At 32.7% G+C, this 18030-nt stretch overlaps 2 pseudogenes; both read left to right on the forward strand.

The window, feature by feature from the left end:
- The first annotated feature begins 1581 nt into the window (after positions 1 to 1581).
- LOC120194328 lies at positions 1582 to 8325 on the forward strand (annotated as a pseudogene).
- An 8548-nt stretch (positions 8326 to 16873) lies between these two features.
- Positions 16874 to 17781, forward strand: LOC120193980 (annotated as a pseudogene).
- Positions 17782 to 18030: the final 249 nt, after the last annotated feature.

Consider the following 18030-nt stretch of genomic DNA (forward strand, 5'->3'; position numbering starts at 1 on the left):
ATTATAGAAATATAATATTTTAAAATAATTTTAATATATCAATATTTTTTGGTACAATAAAGTTTAAGTCTGGAGTGAATCTGTCTGTCCAGGATAGAGGTGCACAAAAAATCCGAATATCCGATTTTGCGTAAAAAATATCCGAAATCGGATTTGGGAAAAACCGGTTTTTTTTAAACCGGATCGGATATTTTAAAACCGGATAGTATAACTGGTTTGGGAAAAAATTAGACGATCGGATTTTTTACCGGATTAAAAACCGGTTTGAAAAAAACCGGATAAAAAACTGGTTTTTTATCCGGAAGAAAATCCGGTATGGGGTTTAAAAATCCGGTCTGAGGTTTAAAAAATTGGATGACCGGATTTTTTACCAGATTAAAAACCGGTTTTTTCAAACCGAAACCGGTTACACCGGTTACATCATCCGGCCCTCCAAACCGGTTATGATCCGAACCGGTTTTTTTATAAACCGGTTTTTTGACTTAGTGAAAAAACCGGATCAGTTTTTATCCGATCCGGATCGGATTTAAATCCGGCTATGTGCATCTCTAGTCCAGGGTCAAGACATATTTAAAACACAGTTGGGATTTACATAAGAATTTCCAGATTGCTCATTAAGAGTGACGATGGTAAGATTCAAATCTGGTCTTACAAGCTCAAATTCCTAAATTATCTTTAAATAATTTTATTTTTAATTTGTTTGATGGTTTATACTCCAGAAATGGAATTAAAATTATTACTTTAAATTAAAAATATTAAATCAATTTTATTTTAAAAGTTACATTTTGTATGGATTATCTTCTCATTTTGTTAAAGGGGAGAGATTTAAATTAGGAAAATTCTATGACGATCTACGAATACTTTAAATTAAAAATATTAAATGAATTTTATTTTAAAAGTTACATTTTGTATGGATTATCTTCTCATTTTGTTAAAGGGGAGAGAATTAAATTAGAAAAATTCTATGACGATCTACGAACATTGTTTTAAATAATCCATCTTTACATTTTTAACTAATTTATATTTAATATTCTTAGAATTTTACTTTTTTATAAACTAAATTAATGATGTCCAACGGTGCTCACCGAACGTAATATACTTGTAATTTAAATTATTACTTTCAGAAGTAACGTACTCTCATCCCCGCTTGAAGATCCAAAAAGAAAAACTTATTTAGGGCTATGCCCTCCTTATTTATTATTTCTTCTGGAAGTGCAACCATTAATTGAAAATTGAAAAGTAAATTTTAACTATAAAATGAAATAATGAAGTAATTTAAAGGATACTTATGACTTAAATAAAAATGATTTTGATTTTTAATAAATTTTTTTGATAATAAAAAAGAAAGTGATATAGTTGTCATATTTTGATTCCATCTTTTTAAACAACAATTAACTGTGTTTTGAAATGCGGTTCGGTAGTAATCTACTGGAATGTGTTGCCATTTCATCCATTCACGTATATATACAAGTTTTTGTGGGGTGTGGTGAGGATGTGTTCCTTACACCTAATACACACACATACCTGATTTATTTGTTCAAGCTACGCATGTGCTTGTGTCAATGTATGAGACTAGGATTTGTTTTGGTTTATTCAGGAAATGGGGGTATATCTCAGCACCCCAAAAACTGAAAAGTTACCAGACGATGGTGAAAACGACAGGCTTCGTTATGGATTGTCATGCATGCAAGGATGGCGTGCAACCATGGAAGATGCGGTAAGTTCCGTCTGTATTCTTATTGTTTGACATAATATACTACCTAGTATATGTTCCTTAACAAGGCAGTATATAATTAAGTAGCATTGGTTAATGTCCTATGCCTAGTGTATCGGATAAATGCTAATAACTGCTTATCTTACGTCTAGTACATGCTTCTTAACATGGTGATAAAGAACCATATGGCTTTCAAACTGATTATTAAGATCGCATTTATCTCAGGTCACATATTTTCTAAGTTGTACCATTTAGTGTAGGTAACATAGGATATTGGTGGATGTCCTTCGAACTGGCCGTGCTGAAACCTAATATATTTATCTCAATAGATTATTCTTGCTTCATATGTGTGCACTCATGGTCTGTTTTGGAAGTAATTGCTTGTTGCGTATTCAATTATGTTTGAGACCTGTTATATCTATTAAGTTTAAGGGATACAGGTCCTTGTTAAAAGCATGTCTCCTATGTTGATTATTATCTCCATTTTATATACATACCTCATTTCATTTGTACCTCTCAAAAACTCAATTTACCTTTAATGATGCCATGAATTTACTTTTATGATTCTTGTAGCATGCAGCTTCTCCGGATCTGGACAACTTGACAGCTTTTTTTGGTGTTTATGATGGCCATGGAGGTAAGGATCAAGCTCTTCTTTTTATTACATCACTTTTTGTTTTTGTTCTTTACAAAAGTATATAAAGTTCAGATTTCAGTAGAGTTTTCTTACCTTTTCCGGATACCGTTTGTATTTTTTCTTACTACTGAAATTTTAGTTATTCCTTGGCAGATCTTAACTGATCAGTATGTGCGTTGGTTTTGCCACTGATGAATCGACTGGAGCAAACTTATGCCTTTAAACACTGAGGGGGCGTTTGGTTCAGGTTATCTTGGATTACCGGGGGGAATGGAATGTGATTCCCCTGTTTGGATTGCAAACATTCTCAATAGTAGTATTTTGGGGCTTATTACCGAGAATGTGATTCCCCATTCCCTTAGGTATTGTTACATTCCCAACGTTTAGGACTAAAATGTCCTTAATTTGTTTTCTCAAAAATATCATTCTTCTATCGTTGAATAATTATTTTTTTGGATAAGCAAAATTTTGTTATCCAATGAAGAAAGATACAACAAAACATCCCAATTGGGAGTATAAAAGCTACTTACAAAAAAAAAAATCAGTCTATACCCCAATAATTACATAAGTTAATATTAACATAGTCAATTCTATTGAAGTTTCTGTCATTGAGATTGAACCGAACAAGGTCTTTAATATTTTTTAAAACTTGATCCGTTGTTCTTGATTCTCTTCTGAAGATTCGTCTATTTCTTTCTTCTCAGATCAAGTAAATGTAAGATGTCCATGAAAGTTTCAGAATGGTGGTGAGAAGTGATTTGCCTTTCCAATGTTGAGAAGCCCATCCAATTCTTGAATCCCAGGTAGAATGCATGATGCACATTTAAGAAAGACTCATGATTGAGTTCCATAGAGAAGTAGCAAAAAAACAGTCCATAAACAGGTGGTTTCTAGTTTCAGTCGACTCATGACATAGCAACATAAATAGTCATAAACAATACCCATTTTAGAGAGCCTTTCCCGAGTAGGAAGGCGATCCAGAATAGCCATCCATGAGATAATACTCAGCTTGGGAATGTGCAGTGGAAACCAGATAACTTTGTGCCATGGTACCTTTGCATTTTGTTCTCTTAATTCTTCCCATATTTCTCTGGTCTTCGAAATTCATGTGTTAATAATAGGGAGGGCTTCAGCCCTTAATTTGATAAGCTTCCTGAAACACCAGCTATAGGAAGAACTTTCACTGATGTCAGCAAAATTGTTGCTTTTAATTACATAGCAGTAGGTCCATGCTACCCACATTGATCCTTCACCAGATAGTAGTTTTCGAATGAGCTGAACCATGCAGGTTTTATTCCATGTTCCGATATTTTTTAAACCAAGACCACCTTCAGATTTAGGTCTGCATAATTTATCCCAACCGATCCTAGCTCCTGTTGTAGCCTTATCTGATCCTTTCCAAAGAAATCTTGTGCAGAGCTGTTCAAGTTTTTTAGTAACTTTTAGAGGAAGTAAAAAATTGCCTACTCCAGAAATTAATCACATTGTAAAGGACAATTTTAATAAGCTCAAGTCTTCCTGCATAACTGAATAATTTTCTAGACCAATGCTGGAGCCTTTGTTTGATGTTCTCAATAAGAGGCAGACAATCATTTTCTGTTAACTTTCTAGTAAGAAGAGGAAGACCAAGATATCTAACAGGTAAGAAACCAAGTTTGAAACCTGTAGCAGATTTAATGTTATCCAGAATTCTAGAGGAGATATCAGCAAAAAACAATTATGTCTTGCTAACATTAAGCTTGAGGCCATACAACTCATAGAAGTGGTTAAGGACAATAATTACTCCAATAATTGATTCAAGATTTCATTTGAATAAAAAAAATTCTACGAATGTTAAATTACAAATTTATCCTTAAACTATTTTAGATTTACAAAAAATGTTCATAATTATAATTTTATATGAAGTTTAGGGGTTAAAATAAAATTTTACCCTTTCATTAAACTTGTTTATCTTTTTAATTTTGTAAAAAAATTATATACATTTTATGAATTTAAAATTTTTAAAGAAAATATATAAATTAATTATAGTAAAATTATAGTAGAATTTAACTTGTTAAAAAAACAAATATATAATAAGGACAATTTGGTAGAATATACATTCCAATAATCTTTTGTTCATTTAACCAAACATTATAATTTTATATTCCTGCTAAGCGAACCATGCAACATTCCCAATAATTTTATTCCCGTCGATAATCTTATTCCCACCTGTAATCTTACATTCCATGAATCAAACGCACCCTGAGGTTTTATGATGTTACCAGAGACGTACCCTGAGGTTTTATGATGTTATCAGAGACGCACCTGTTGACATCTGAGTGTGTTTACTATGTATCATTGGTCACGTTCTCTTTTTCTGTTTGCGTGTTTTCTTTTTCTTTCTAGTGTCTTGCAAATTTTATCATATAACTGGTAATTTTAGTACACTGGAGTTATTTTCTGCACAGTTAATACAATTTGTAGTGTTTTGAGTTAATAAAGTATTTTACTCATGTTAGTTGTATGGGTAAATATTGGTTTCTGTGGAAAGTTTATCTTCTTTCAAAACTTTCTAATAATCTTGAAATTTTTAAACAGAGAGGTTGATGGGCGCTCACAACAGAATTGTTACTTTGGCTCTTGTTTCCCATTTTCTCTGATTGGTTCTTTCATGATCTTCAAATCTTTTATACATAGAATTATCTGTTTATCTGATTAAATTCTTTGTACCAAGTCTTTTAAGTATTTAATATGCGGCTTCATTTATCTGCAGGTAAAGTAGTGGCTAAGTTTTGTGCCAAGCATCTTCATCAGCAGATGCTCAGGCATGAAGCTTATTTAGAAGGAGATATAGGGACTTCAGTACAGAGAGCTTTTCTCAGGTTCCTTTACTGGATTATTTTTATATTATGTTGCTTAGCTTTTTACAGAAGATATGTCATAGCTCAACCACGAGGCAGCTGAGAAAATGCCTTTGACATGTAAGTAACATGCTCTAAATTTCCTGGGAATCAGGAAATGGACTGTGTGCTTGGAGATCATGATCATTGCCACTCAAATTTGTTAGTGTCCACACAAGGTTGTTTAAAATTTTCCTTTTCATCCAACAAATCCTCTAGAACACTGTTTCTTAATGTATGGATTATTTATAGCTCCATTATGGCATCGTTCTCTTTCCTCTTTTGCTTTTTTCCCATGAATTTGCAATTTAAGACTACGATCAAATTCGTTTCACTGGATTAAATATGACATATTACGGGTGCTTGTTGTTAATGGTTTCTTCTGTTATACATGCATTGAACTTTTTTCGTCATGCAGAATGGACGAGATGATGTGTGGACAAAGAGGATGGAGAGAATTAGCTGTCCTGGGAGATAAAACGGACAAAATTTCTGGTTGTATAGAAGGGTTCATATGGTCTCCAAAGAGCGGTGAAGCCAAGGACGGTTTTGATGATTGGCATTCTGAGGAGGTAATTTTGTGATGCAAAACTAAATTGGACGAACCAACTTTTGCGGTGGAAACTTTATTTGGATTCATTTAATTCTTTCAATGTAATACCATATGTAAGAAGCTTTTGTCTGATTGGTCAAATACGTCTATGGTACCTGTGAAGTTCTAATGTTAACTTTTCTGTTGGTTGCAAACTAGGGCCCTCACTCTGATTTTCACGGGCCTACTTCAGGATGCACAGCCTGTGTGGCAATAATTTGAAACAAGCAACTAGTTGTTGCTAATGCTGGTGATTCCCGTTATGTAATATCTAGAAAGGGGCAGGTACAATTCTCCTTTTGCAGAGCCATGAAAGCACAATTTCAGCATTATTTTACTTGTTCAAAATATTTTCTTAAGGCCTCTCAAAGTTGTTAGCTGAAAGGTGTCCTCTTTGAATGGCAAGTGGTTTTTTTTTCATACGTTAATATTGTCATGAATTGGCAATAAGACATAATACACAGGGCCCTGCCTTTATAAATGTGTGTATTTTGAGCCGGACATGACATGGAAATTGTTGTAGCACATGCTTTTACCTTGTCCATATGGTGATATTAGAGTGAAAAACATGATTAATGTAAAATATAATCCGGTTGCAGCATTGATCTAAGATGGATTTTAAGATGCCTTTTAACTTTTATTTTACTTCTCTCCTTTGGATATGCAATAGGGTTCCTCTTTAAGGTGGCATAGCTCAGCTGGTGCAAGCTGTATTTCATATAAGTCAGGCGTATAATTTGTCTAAAGATCACAAGCCAGACCTTGAGTTGGAGAGAGAGAATTCTGAAAGCTGGTGGTTTTATTCAGGTTGGAGTGTCAACGGAAGTTTAAACTTAGCCACAGCCATTGGTACTGTCTAAATCCCCGCACGGGGTGTTGGGGGGGGGGGGGATCGTTATTCGATTGCTTGTGGATTTATAATCATCTTTACACTTGCAGGAGATGCAGAGTTCAAACAGATCAAAACCTTGAAAGCAAATTGTAACAGCTAATCCAGACATAAACATTGTAAGTGAATTGCTGTTCGCTTAAATAGTTGTGTAACATTCTAGCTCTTTCAATAAATTTTGAAGTTGGTCAATTGATTTTATAAAGAGACTAACTTTTTTAAATATTCTTTTAGTGATGATGATGAGTTTCTTGTTCTAGCTTTTGATGGGATTTGGTAAGTTACTGTGTAAGAATCTTTCTGATACAGCAACTCGGCGGCGGCGTCATCATCATCACGTAACTTATGATTACTGAGGGAATCTATAAATGATGCACTCGATACTTTTACCCACTTGTGATGATGATGCTGATGCACTCATTTATAGATTCTCTCGGGAGGATGTTATTTCTCATTAATTTGATGCTACCATCTTTCTGTTTTGTTGGTTAGGGACTGTATGTCAAGTCAACAACTCGTGGATTACGTACGAGAGCAAATGAACTCCGTAAGTACCTGCAGAGCCCTCGTAAAAACCTGGTAAACCTTTCAATACATAGATTCTATTAATTAACAATGGACGTACGCTTCCCTCTGTGCAGGAAACTAAGCTGTCAGCAATCTGCGAGAGAGCATTCAACAGGTGTTTTGCTCCCACAGTGGGTGGCGAGGGATGCGACAACTTGACGATGATCCTTGTTCTGTTCAAAAAACCTGTTGGTTCAGGTACCTCTTTGAGCTGCAGCCACCATTGACGGAACTAGGTAAAAAAGTACGTTGGATTTTGAATCTTAAGACGCATTAGCCCCTCTCATCCACCAAATACCAATCCATTTTCTTCAAAGCTGTAAGCAAAAGTATAACGGATACTCTTTTTCTCATATTTTTGAAGTGATTTGTGATTTGCGGTTTATGATATATGTACATGTTCCAAGGTTTTTGATCTCGTAACTAAGCTATTTTGGGTTTCTATAAATATATATATATATAATATGAAGAACGTAGTAATATAATCCAAGTTGAATGAAACTATTTATTAGAGTCTTGCCTATAAACAACACTAATCATAGGAAAACCAATGAATGTCATAATCTTTGGTGGAATGAGCAGAAATATCAGCCATGAGCTTCTCATGGCTCTTGGGGTAATATATTCCGGTCTAATCATGAGGAACCCAACAGCAACTGCCTTCATGATATCCTCCCACGGTACTAGTCTTCCTCTTCACTTCCTTGGCCTCCATTCTCATCGGCTCTTGTAGTGCATCGCCACCACCGCTGCCCTTTGTGCAATATTTCCTTATTATCGGCCTGCTTCCTCATCATTTAAACACACATACACATGTTAAATAAGCTTAAACAAAGATGCATTTTAATAGTATCAAACTTATTCTTTTCCCAAGAAAAAAAGTAGGGAAAAATAAAAAGGTCACTTGAAAAATGAGTTGATCGAAGGTGCTCCCCGGTTGTAGCAATGTGGTTGAGAAGTCCCAAAGAGTGGGAAGCAATGGGCAAAGGTGGTTATGTAGAAGGGGATGAGGGATGGGCAAATGACAATATGATGGGAATGAAATGACAACCTTTTATCCATTTCTCTCTCATCGATGGAGATTTTGGACTTTGTTTTGGGGACCGTTTCATTATTCGTTCATGCTCTGTTACAATTTATATTGGTTTTTTTTTGGTAATTAGTATTAGGACACATCATAGTTAATTTAAATTTGCATGCCTTGTTTTCTTGTATGTTTTCGATCAAGCTATATAAATTAGCTTTTACACTTGTTAAGAATATGGATTTAATTCTCAAAACTATGATTTATGTAAATTAATTCCTCGTATTGACATCAGTATAATGTAAAATTTAAATGATTGTATCTTCGAAACAATAATGTTTATAATGATATCTTTTAATTACTTTTAAATGATAATGACATTGTAACACCTTAAATTAGTACGACACACAGTTAACTTATAAGAGTGTTACACGAAACTACCGGAGTGGCTGACTAACAATTTTTTATTTCTCTTGTTTTAAAAGGACTATTTTCTTTATAAATTCAATTGTAAGAATATAATTAAATCTGTACATGTGGGAACTCCCAAAATAAATGTTTACATTAAAAAATAATAGTACAGACCGACTTTAAAATACATTTACGACTCAACTTTACAACAGGGTTTATAAATTTACATGTCTTTTTAAAAACTTGAGATGTACTCTGATCTGTTCTGGGTCTGGATCTCGGTCACTCTAAGCTCCTCAGCAGCTCCATCTAATCTGCATAAGGAAACAAATTCCAAACGCTGAGCTAACTAGCTCAGTGCCATACTAACAACTAAATCATACCGACTGTTATCACTAAAAGGCTCAAGCTATCAGGTCTATTGCTTTGCTTTAGTGAGTATACTTGTATACTCACTCTCTACTCTATGGTAGACATCATGGTGTGGTTGAGGGTTCTGTATCTCGAAACTCACACACCCCTATAGTTTACCGATGATGGCCCCCCGAAATTTCTACTTCAGACACCACACCCTCGACTAACCCACCCCTTGCGAGTGTCAGGCCTTGACCTTAGTTATTTAGATTAAAGTGACTTGCGCACTCCCTAAGGATATATCCGGACTGAATCTATACTTTCGACACTGCTAGCTTTTTTTAAAGGAACTCGAGTGCCCTGATCGTTTCTCGAGCATACAAACAAAGCTAGTCTTATTTCACCTTACTTTATCCCGTTTCTACGTTTGAATTAAATATTATTATTGTTCTCACTTGTAGTCTTATTTGGGAGTAATTAAAGCTTTTGGAAACCTCAACTCTATTTAAAGTCCTTTGAATTTCTTGCCCAAACACAACTGATACATGTACCATATTCCATAATACATGCTTTTTTGGACTAATGTTTTTACTCGAACCTATTAGAAGAACAAAGTCTCGAAGATTCAAAGCATATCTATTCGGTAAGTATAATGTGAATGAACCATTAAACGATTCTAATGTTGTTCCCTTTAATGTTTCAGATTCGAGGTCGAATCTTTTTGAAGAAAGGGAGGATGATACATGCATCACAAGGCTCACATCAAAGGAAGAAGTAATAACTCTTCCAAATGATCCACTCGTCCAAGCATTGGAAAAGAAGATCAGAACAGAAACAGACTTACGATGACTTTTTGAATGGGATCCTGATCTTATTTAGTCAATATGTCTTCTGAAGATACAACCGTTTGTCTCTTTTCTTTCCAACGATTCTTGAATCGCATCAATCCGATATCGGGAACTCGAGATATGGCTATTTTACTGAAGACGGTGCATGCAGAAAATCCTATACGGGATTAATACGGGATTTTGTAAATATTACGAATTTTCAATACTTTTATTGATTTTTTGTAATATAACTTAATATAGGATGATGTATTATCTTTTAGGATTAGATTTATTATTTTATTAGGAATTAAGGTTGGGTTAAAAATATTATCTTTAGTTATTATTATTTTATTAGGAATTAGAGTTAAGATATGTTTAGTTTATTATTATTTTATTCATTAGTTATTTAGGACCTTTAGAACTCATCCCCTATATAAAGGAGGCTTCATTAAACTTTGTAATTCAATATTTCTTTGATTAATAATACAACGAGAGTTCGTTTTTGCAAGTGCTGATTGCCTTGTGCCTTCGAAGCTTCTTCTCCTTGAGTTCTTTCAAGTTCTTGTGAGAGAGATTAATCTTCACACTCCAATTTGCCTTTTCATCACGACTAGGAGGGTTGGTTAGAGCCATATTATCGTGTTTGCCTTTTCATTGCGACTAGGAGGGCTCGATAGGACATTATCCATCAATTTTCCACATATCCATCCACGTCATCAATCATCTTTACCGTTCACCTTCATAAGGGAGATCTTTTGATTTCTTGGTTATCTTATTTTATTTGCAATTCCTTTATCTTTTCTCTATCTTGTTTTAATCTTTTTTCTTACCTTGTTTCCATCACATAAAATAAACTCTAAGAACCCTACTTGCTACCGCCACCTTCCCCTATTCGTTCCCTATTGTTCTTCATTGAGTCTAGAGCTTTCTAGGTTTGATTCTTCAACAAGAGCAACGTTCATCAATCCGCCACCGCTTCCCTATCAACAACCCTTGGTATCGATACCAAGCCTTCGGTATTGATATTGCCTTTTTGAGTATTGATACTCCCACTAAGGTATCGATACTCTATTGCTAGCTTGTAAGGAAAGAAAAGAATGGAAGTAGTATCGATACTCTTATGAGGAGTATTGATACTCTACCCTAGGTATCAATACTCTCTTGAATACCAATATGAAAATGGTATATTGGAATCTGAAATGTGATCCCGATATCGATACCACCCCATAGTTATCGATACCAACCATGTAGTATTGATACTCTTTGCATGAATATCGATACTCTCTTGATACTTAAATACATTATTGCTCTGCTGAAGAATAATATTGGTACTTACTCATACAATACTGATATCACTGCTCGAAAATATCCAATTTGAGCTCGAAAATCCCACTCTACCTCCCCATTTTAACTTTCTTGAAGTTTCCAATTATGGTTAATGTCTTATGTGATATTAAGGGGCATAAATAAGGTTTTTAAAACATGCTAAAACACTTTATTAAAGAATATACCATGAAAATCTACTTAACATGCTTGAATCTTAACTTTCTAGCTAAAACTCATTTCTAATGATCTACAACTGGTATAAGAAAGCTGTGAATGAGTTACCCGACTTTCTTGGCTACTAGAATCCCTCTCAACTTCGCTAGAATTAACTTTTTCTTTCCCCGTTGCCTTTGAACTTCTCCCAATTCCTTAGCTAAACAAAGATAAGAAAATGGATTAGTACTTATCTAAGGCTTAAAACAAGGTTAAGGATACTCCAAACAACTCAAATTTACTAGAATAAACTTAAATCCTTTGATTCCTTTAACCTTCCTAGAAAAACTCATTTTTGAAAACCACACTCAAAACTCAAGATTAGGGGCTTAAATGAAAGTTAGGAGGGTGAGGATTTGAATTCTTACCTTGGTTACTTCTAACTAAGCTTGGAACTTGAAAAACTTTCTCCTTTAAGCTTACTCTTGGGAAGGAAAGGAAAAGAGAAAAGGAATATAGTTTGGGTTCACGTAAAACACTAAATATAAAGGGGTTTCTATTCTTTAAAACAAACTATGGGTAAATTGCTAATTTGGTCCTTCTCCTTTTAAACTCAACTTAAAACTATCACTTAGCTTGAACTCTTGGGCCAAACTTAAGCCCAATACCCTTATAAACTGGTCCAAATTGGTCTAGGAAATCTAATGGGCTCAACTTATAGGTCTCTGGTTGACCCAAATTATTGACCCGGGATTTGGGGGTATTACAAATAGTTATTTTTAAATGATAAAGATTTCATCAAGTGACCTCAATAATGAAAGATAATATTATTCTTCCTAGAGATCTTAAGTTCAAACAATTGTGTTTGCAAAATGTGTGTTATCAATTGTTTAAGAAAGTTTTAAACATATATTATCTTTGTAGTCATCATAAATTATTCAAAATAATAATAATAATAATTCAATTAAGTACATATGGCAATTGACTGAAATCGTTTGTAATTATTTTAGAACAGTACTCAAATTTTATTAATAAAAAATAGAAAAGAGAAACAATAAATAAAAGAGAAAGAGTTTATGTAATATAAATATGTAATAATATTTCGATATTCAAATTTATCAACATTTTTAAAAGAACATTTTAATTAATTGAATTAAATTGTGTATTGTACTAAATAAATTAACCAGTCCATGTTGAATGGTCCTGTCTTTCTTCCTTGATTGTATCATTAAAATTGATTGGAAAATAAGTAATAAGAAAATTTTGCACAAGCCAATAATCAAAATTTTTGGGCCACAACCGGGTTATGCATTCAACTTGATTTGGAATTTTGGGCAGCATACATGTAGCCCTAAGTCTTAAATGGCCATTTTGATTTTGGACCTTAGGCTCAATTCTGACACTGGTTATTGGGTCAAATTACGTGAGTATGTCATCTCATGTTTTAATACATACTTTGCAATAATATATATATATATATATATATATATATATATATATATATCAAACCCATTTTTGTATTTTGGGAAGAGATTGAACCACTCATCCTTTATGATTTTAACTACACAGTAACGGTATGAATCAAATACTTCATTGATTAAAAGAATTGTTATTACTCCAAGAGATATTATATTCCAATATCAGCAAATGCAGTAAAGATGATTGAACATTCATTGTCAAATAATTGAAAGTGTTTAGAACATATATTATATTATAATCCCTTTAACTTAATAAAAAAAACTACGTAATAACCAGATCTTCATTTAAAAATAAAGTAAATATTTTATTGGATGACTTTTATAAAAGAAATAAAGTTACATATCTAACAATAATGACTAATAATATATTAAATATAAATCTTAAAATTAAAAATATGCGTTTGCAGAAAGATCAATGATTTCAAAGTCGAGGACTTGTTTGTATAAAATTGAGAATTATATAAAAAAAAAACTCCTTTGAATTATTAGTCAAAAAAGGACATCCAATAATATATCCCAATATTATATAGTACATGTCTCAACAACCTACTTAGAAATGGATTAGAAATGAAAGGCGTTTACAAGGGGAGATAATACATACTCTTATTTTGTAGCCTTATATACCAACAAAGGTTAAATAAACAAATGACATTAATATTTTAAAACTTTATACATATTTTAGACCATAATCATACTTGTATATATATAATTTTACTGTAGTTGGATATAAGGATGGACCAAAGGGGCAGGTGAGGCAGTTATTTTCCTGAAATTTTCAATTCATCATAAATTCTAGATTTTTTATATTTTTTATATTTAAAGTTAAATATTAGTTTAATAGAATTCGATAGTTTTATTAAAAAGTAAAAATATCTAAAATTATAATGTGATATTACTATTATCATCGTAAATTAAATACATAATATGGATATTTTCCTATAACATTAAAACTAATCACTTTAGATCATACGAGGATCATACCTAGAGAAAGTTAAAAATTCAACCAAAAGATTCGAGAAAAATAGATACGAACAAGTCTGACTATATAAGCAAACGAACCAAAAAATGGGATTAATCTATTAAAGAACCACCGAGAACCGTAAATCATAGCTGAGCGTCGTGGCTATCCATGAACATAAAATTGCGTATTCAAATTCAATCTGAGGGTCATAGCAGGGAAGATCAACATGATTGCAAATAAGCTTCATCTTGAGCAGTCATGACGTAATCAAATCCAACTATGAGAAAACATAAAATAAAAGAACAACCAAACGATCGAGAAAAAAAATAAAAAAACGTGCCTCAAAAGTAGAAAAAAACACGTCACAAAAGCAAAATTATTCTTATTAAAATATTAAAAAACAAAGAGGAATAAAAATTGACCGTCAATAACTAACATCAAAATCAATACAATCACCAGTTAAATAAAATTAAAGGAAAAAATTGATTTGATCAATAAAAAACAACAAAAACTTTAATAAGGGGGAGAGCGGCTTCAAAGTTAATTATCTTGATTACTAGGAAAAATCTAGGGAATTGAAGGACGATTCAGATTTAAATTCTCAAGGACCACATTTGCCACCCCACGTATTCCTTCTTATCCACGCTCCCTCCCCGTCCCACCCGACCACGTTTCCTCGTAAATATTTATGGCGAAATGATTGTGAATATTTAAAATGTATACTATTTTATAATTATTTTAATATAATAAAAAATGCTTCTTGTCTCTGAGTAGGTGTAATCATTCCATTGAGTAGAGTCAAATTAAGTAAAATTATTAAGTCTTTAAATTAATGTGTCTTATTTGATAACTTAAGTTTTACTCGAATTTTTTGAGCGGGTTCAAATTTTTTAAATTTAAATCGAGTCAATCTGAGTTATTTGAATTTATGTTTAAAGTTATTTATAAATATAATACATAATTGAGATACTCGACTTAAATATGTTAATTGTTAAAAATTTAGAGTTATTTAAGTTTTATTATATAATTTAATTTAAATTTAATTTTTTAATCGATTCATATTTATAAAATTACAAATCAAATTAAATTGCATCTGTCAGTATCAAATCAAATAAAAAAAATTAAATTTTTAAGTATAATCAATTTTTGTTCATCCTATCTCTAATTGAGAGATTATAAAAAAATATAGTATTATATAGAAGATATATAATTGAAATTTTATTTTAGTATTAAAAAGGTAGATTTTCCTTTTTAAAAAAATCATTCGAAATTTTAAAATAATATAAAAATTGAATTAGTTTGAATATCAATAAAACGAGTGTCAAGTAAACTAATCCACTGTTTTAGCTATAAGATTTTTTTATATATATTTTTACACATTAATATAGATTTTATTATAAATTGAGGAAGGCCTTGCGTATGGTCTTATTACACATTGGTGATGCCTGCAGTTGATTTTATAAAATGGGTTAAAATTAGTGTACAGCTGGATTTTTTGTACACTTTCACACGTGGTCTTAACTGTTATATTGTGGATAAGGTGCAATAATTTTGATGATATCTTATAGATAAGAATCAATCATTATAATTTAAATCAAGTAAACTAATCCACTGTTTTACCTTTAAGATTATATTATATATATTTTTGACTTGGTTCAAAGAATATATCTTATATTTGTTGAACAGATGGCAATATAGATAAAATGCTATTGATATATATTAATGTGTAAAATAAAGTTACAACAATTGTTTATATAGCCTGAAGCTAAACTAACTGTCTAATAATTATAACTAATTTCTAGCAGCGGGTAAATGTACATAGTTAACGGATATTATACATTCAGAATTCTCAAACACTCCTCAAGTTAAGGGGTGAAAAATGTCTTTAATCTCCAACTTGGTTGTTGGACTCCGAATGCTTTAGTGAGAATGTCTTTAAGCTGTTCTGCAGAAGAAACATGCTTTGCTTGAATTAAACCCTTCTGTATTTTTCTCAGACGAGATGACAGTTAATTTCGAAGTGTTTCGTCCTCTCGTGAAACACAGGGTTTGAAGCAATCTCAAGAGCAGCTTTGTTACGTGCACTGCCTGGAAATTTATCGTTGCGTTCGTGAGGAACCTTCCGACTAAGCAAAAGTTAAAATATAGTTGCGATATACCCCCGAGTCTCCCAAGTTCAAAGCCCCCCCCCCCCCAATTGAAGATTCTCCAATTTCTGTTCAATTTCTCCCATGGAAGATCCTCCTCTCCTATTCCAAAACCCGCCCTTCCAAGACACTAACACGAACAAAGAAACAGAAACACAAGGAATATTGGAAACACAGCCCAACAGATTACCACAAAGGTAAAAGACGGCTCATGAACGGCTGCGAGAAAAAGAAATAAAAACCCTAACGCAGAGGGTTAATAATAATTAAATAGTTTGTATAACGTTTGTAATCAATTTGTAATTTACAATGATAATAATTAGATAACTATTATTTATCTTAAAGTTAAATCTCCCATGTATCTTTTAATGCTGAAAATATATATTCTAATATTAAAAACCATCTGAAAAAACAACTTTAAGTAGAAAAAAAAACTAAAATAATAATTCAATAACTTTGAACTATACTAGGATTACAATATGAAAACAATATCGGAATCTTTGATAAAAAATATTAAAATAAATTAAACATTTAAAGTTTTATTTAAATTCATATAAAATTTCTAATAAAATAAAAAGACTAATTTTTTTTAATAATTGAACCCTAAAAAAATAAAATCAATTGATAAGATAATCGGAGACAATTATTGAGATATTATAATATGTTTATGATTAGAGAAAAAAATTCTGAGAAATAACAAGAAAGCGGTCAGGGCAGAAAGCTGACGAGCAATCAATAATAAAGAAAAGAAACCAATTCAGATAAGTATAGGATCTCTCTCTTTGGCTTTTGGCGAGGCCAACCCCACACACCACCATTTTTGAACACGTCACCCGCCAGAGACCGCCCTTTCGTGTTTGGATAAGGACCTACTCCCCTTCAACCCTTCCTCTATAAATAGTCTTCTCCTTTATTCGTGTAATCCCTCCATCTATACCATTATCTGTTATTGTTTCTCAATCAATCAATTCCTGCTTCTTTTATCTGTCCATCGTTTAATCTTAATATTTGTCAAGGGATTCGAAGATTTCGGTATTTGGTTTGATCTTGTAGTTTGCGATCAATGGCGAGTGCTGTAGGGATGGTGGGTGGGAAGGGCTGTTCTTGGTGGTTGCAAGTTAAGGGGAAGAAGAAGAAGAAGACGGTGAACGGAGTGAGAGTTTGTTGTTCTTATTCTTCTTCGGTTATGGATCCTTACAAAACTCTCCGGATCCAACCCGGAGCCTCCGAATCTGAGGTCAAAAAGGCCTTCAGGCAACTTGCCCTTCAGGTATTTTGATTTTAATACGATTTTTTATTACCCGTTGATTTGATTTTGTCTTCTTCGATCTGATCGTGTGTTTTTTGGGGGGATTAATTTCAGTATCACCCAGACGTTTTGCAGAGGAAACAATTGTGGGGTCCAGTTTCAAACGATCAATGAAGCTTATGATGTATGTATCTGTTTTGGGGTTTTTTTTATGATTTAGTTTTAATTTGGTTTCACTAATCAGAAACTTACAAAAATAGAACGGATATCTGAAAATGCAGATAGTGATGAGTCGAGTGAGAGGGGAAACGAACGCAACAGAAGCATACGAGGAAGAAATAAAGGAGGCGATGTGGGGAATGGATGAATCAGACGGGGATTTGTGGGAAGAATGGATGGGTTGGGAGGGAGCTGGAATTCGTGATTATTCTTCCCATATTAATCCTTACATTTGATCAGCGCCGCACTGTATATTATTCCCCCCCCCCCGGCGGGCAAATGGGCCTCCTTTGTATATACAAATCATTCCAATTGCACTAAATTGCTCTTGCAAAAAAAAAAATGATAAATAAATAAAACTCTTTTTATCTTCAACTTAACCGTTAGTTGTTCTGAGATTTACGGAATTGTTAATAAATAACCGTCAATCAAATTTGGGTTTACATCTCACAATCTGATTATCCAACCTTGCAATTAAGAAATACAAATAGAATCAGAATGCAGAAAATTGGTAAAGATTAGGGACTTTTATACTGGGATAAATTTTTAATAAAAACAATAAAAGTTTGAAAAAAAAGATTTTCAATAAAAAATATAAAAGAA

Source organism: Hibiscus syriacus, unplaced genomic scaffold (genome assembly GCF_006381635.1).
Source record: "Hibiscus syriacus cultivar Baekdansim isolate YM2019G1 unplaced genomic scaffold, ASM638163v2 tig00116997_pilon, whole genome shotgun sequence".
Lineage (NCBI taxonomy): Eukaryota > Viridiplantae > Streptophyta > Magnoliopsida > Malvales > Malvaceae > Hibiscus > Hibiscus syriacus.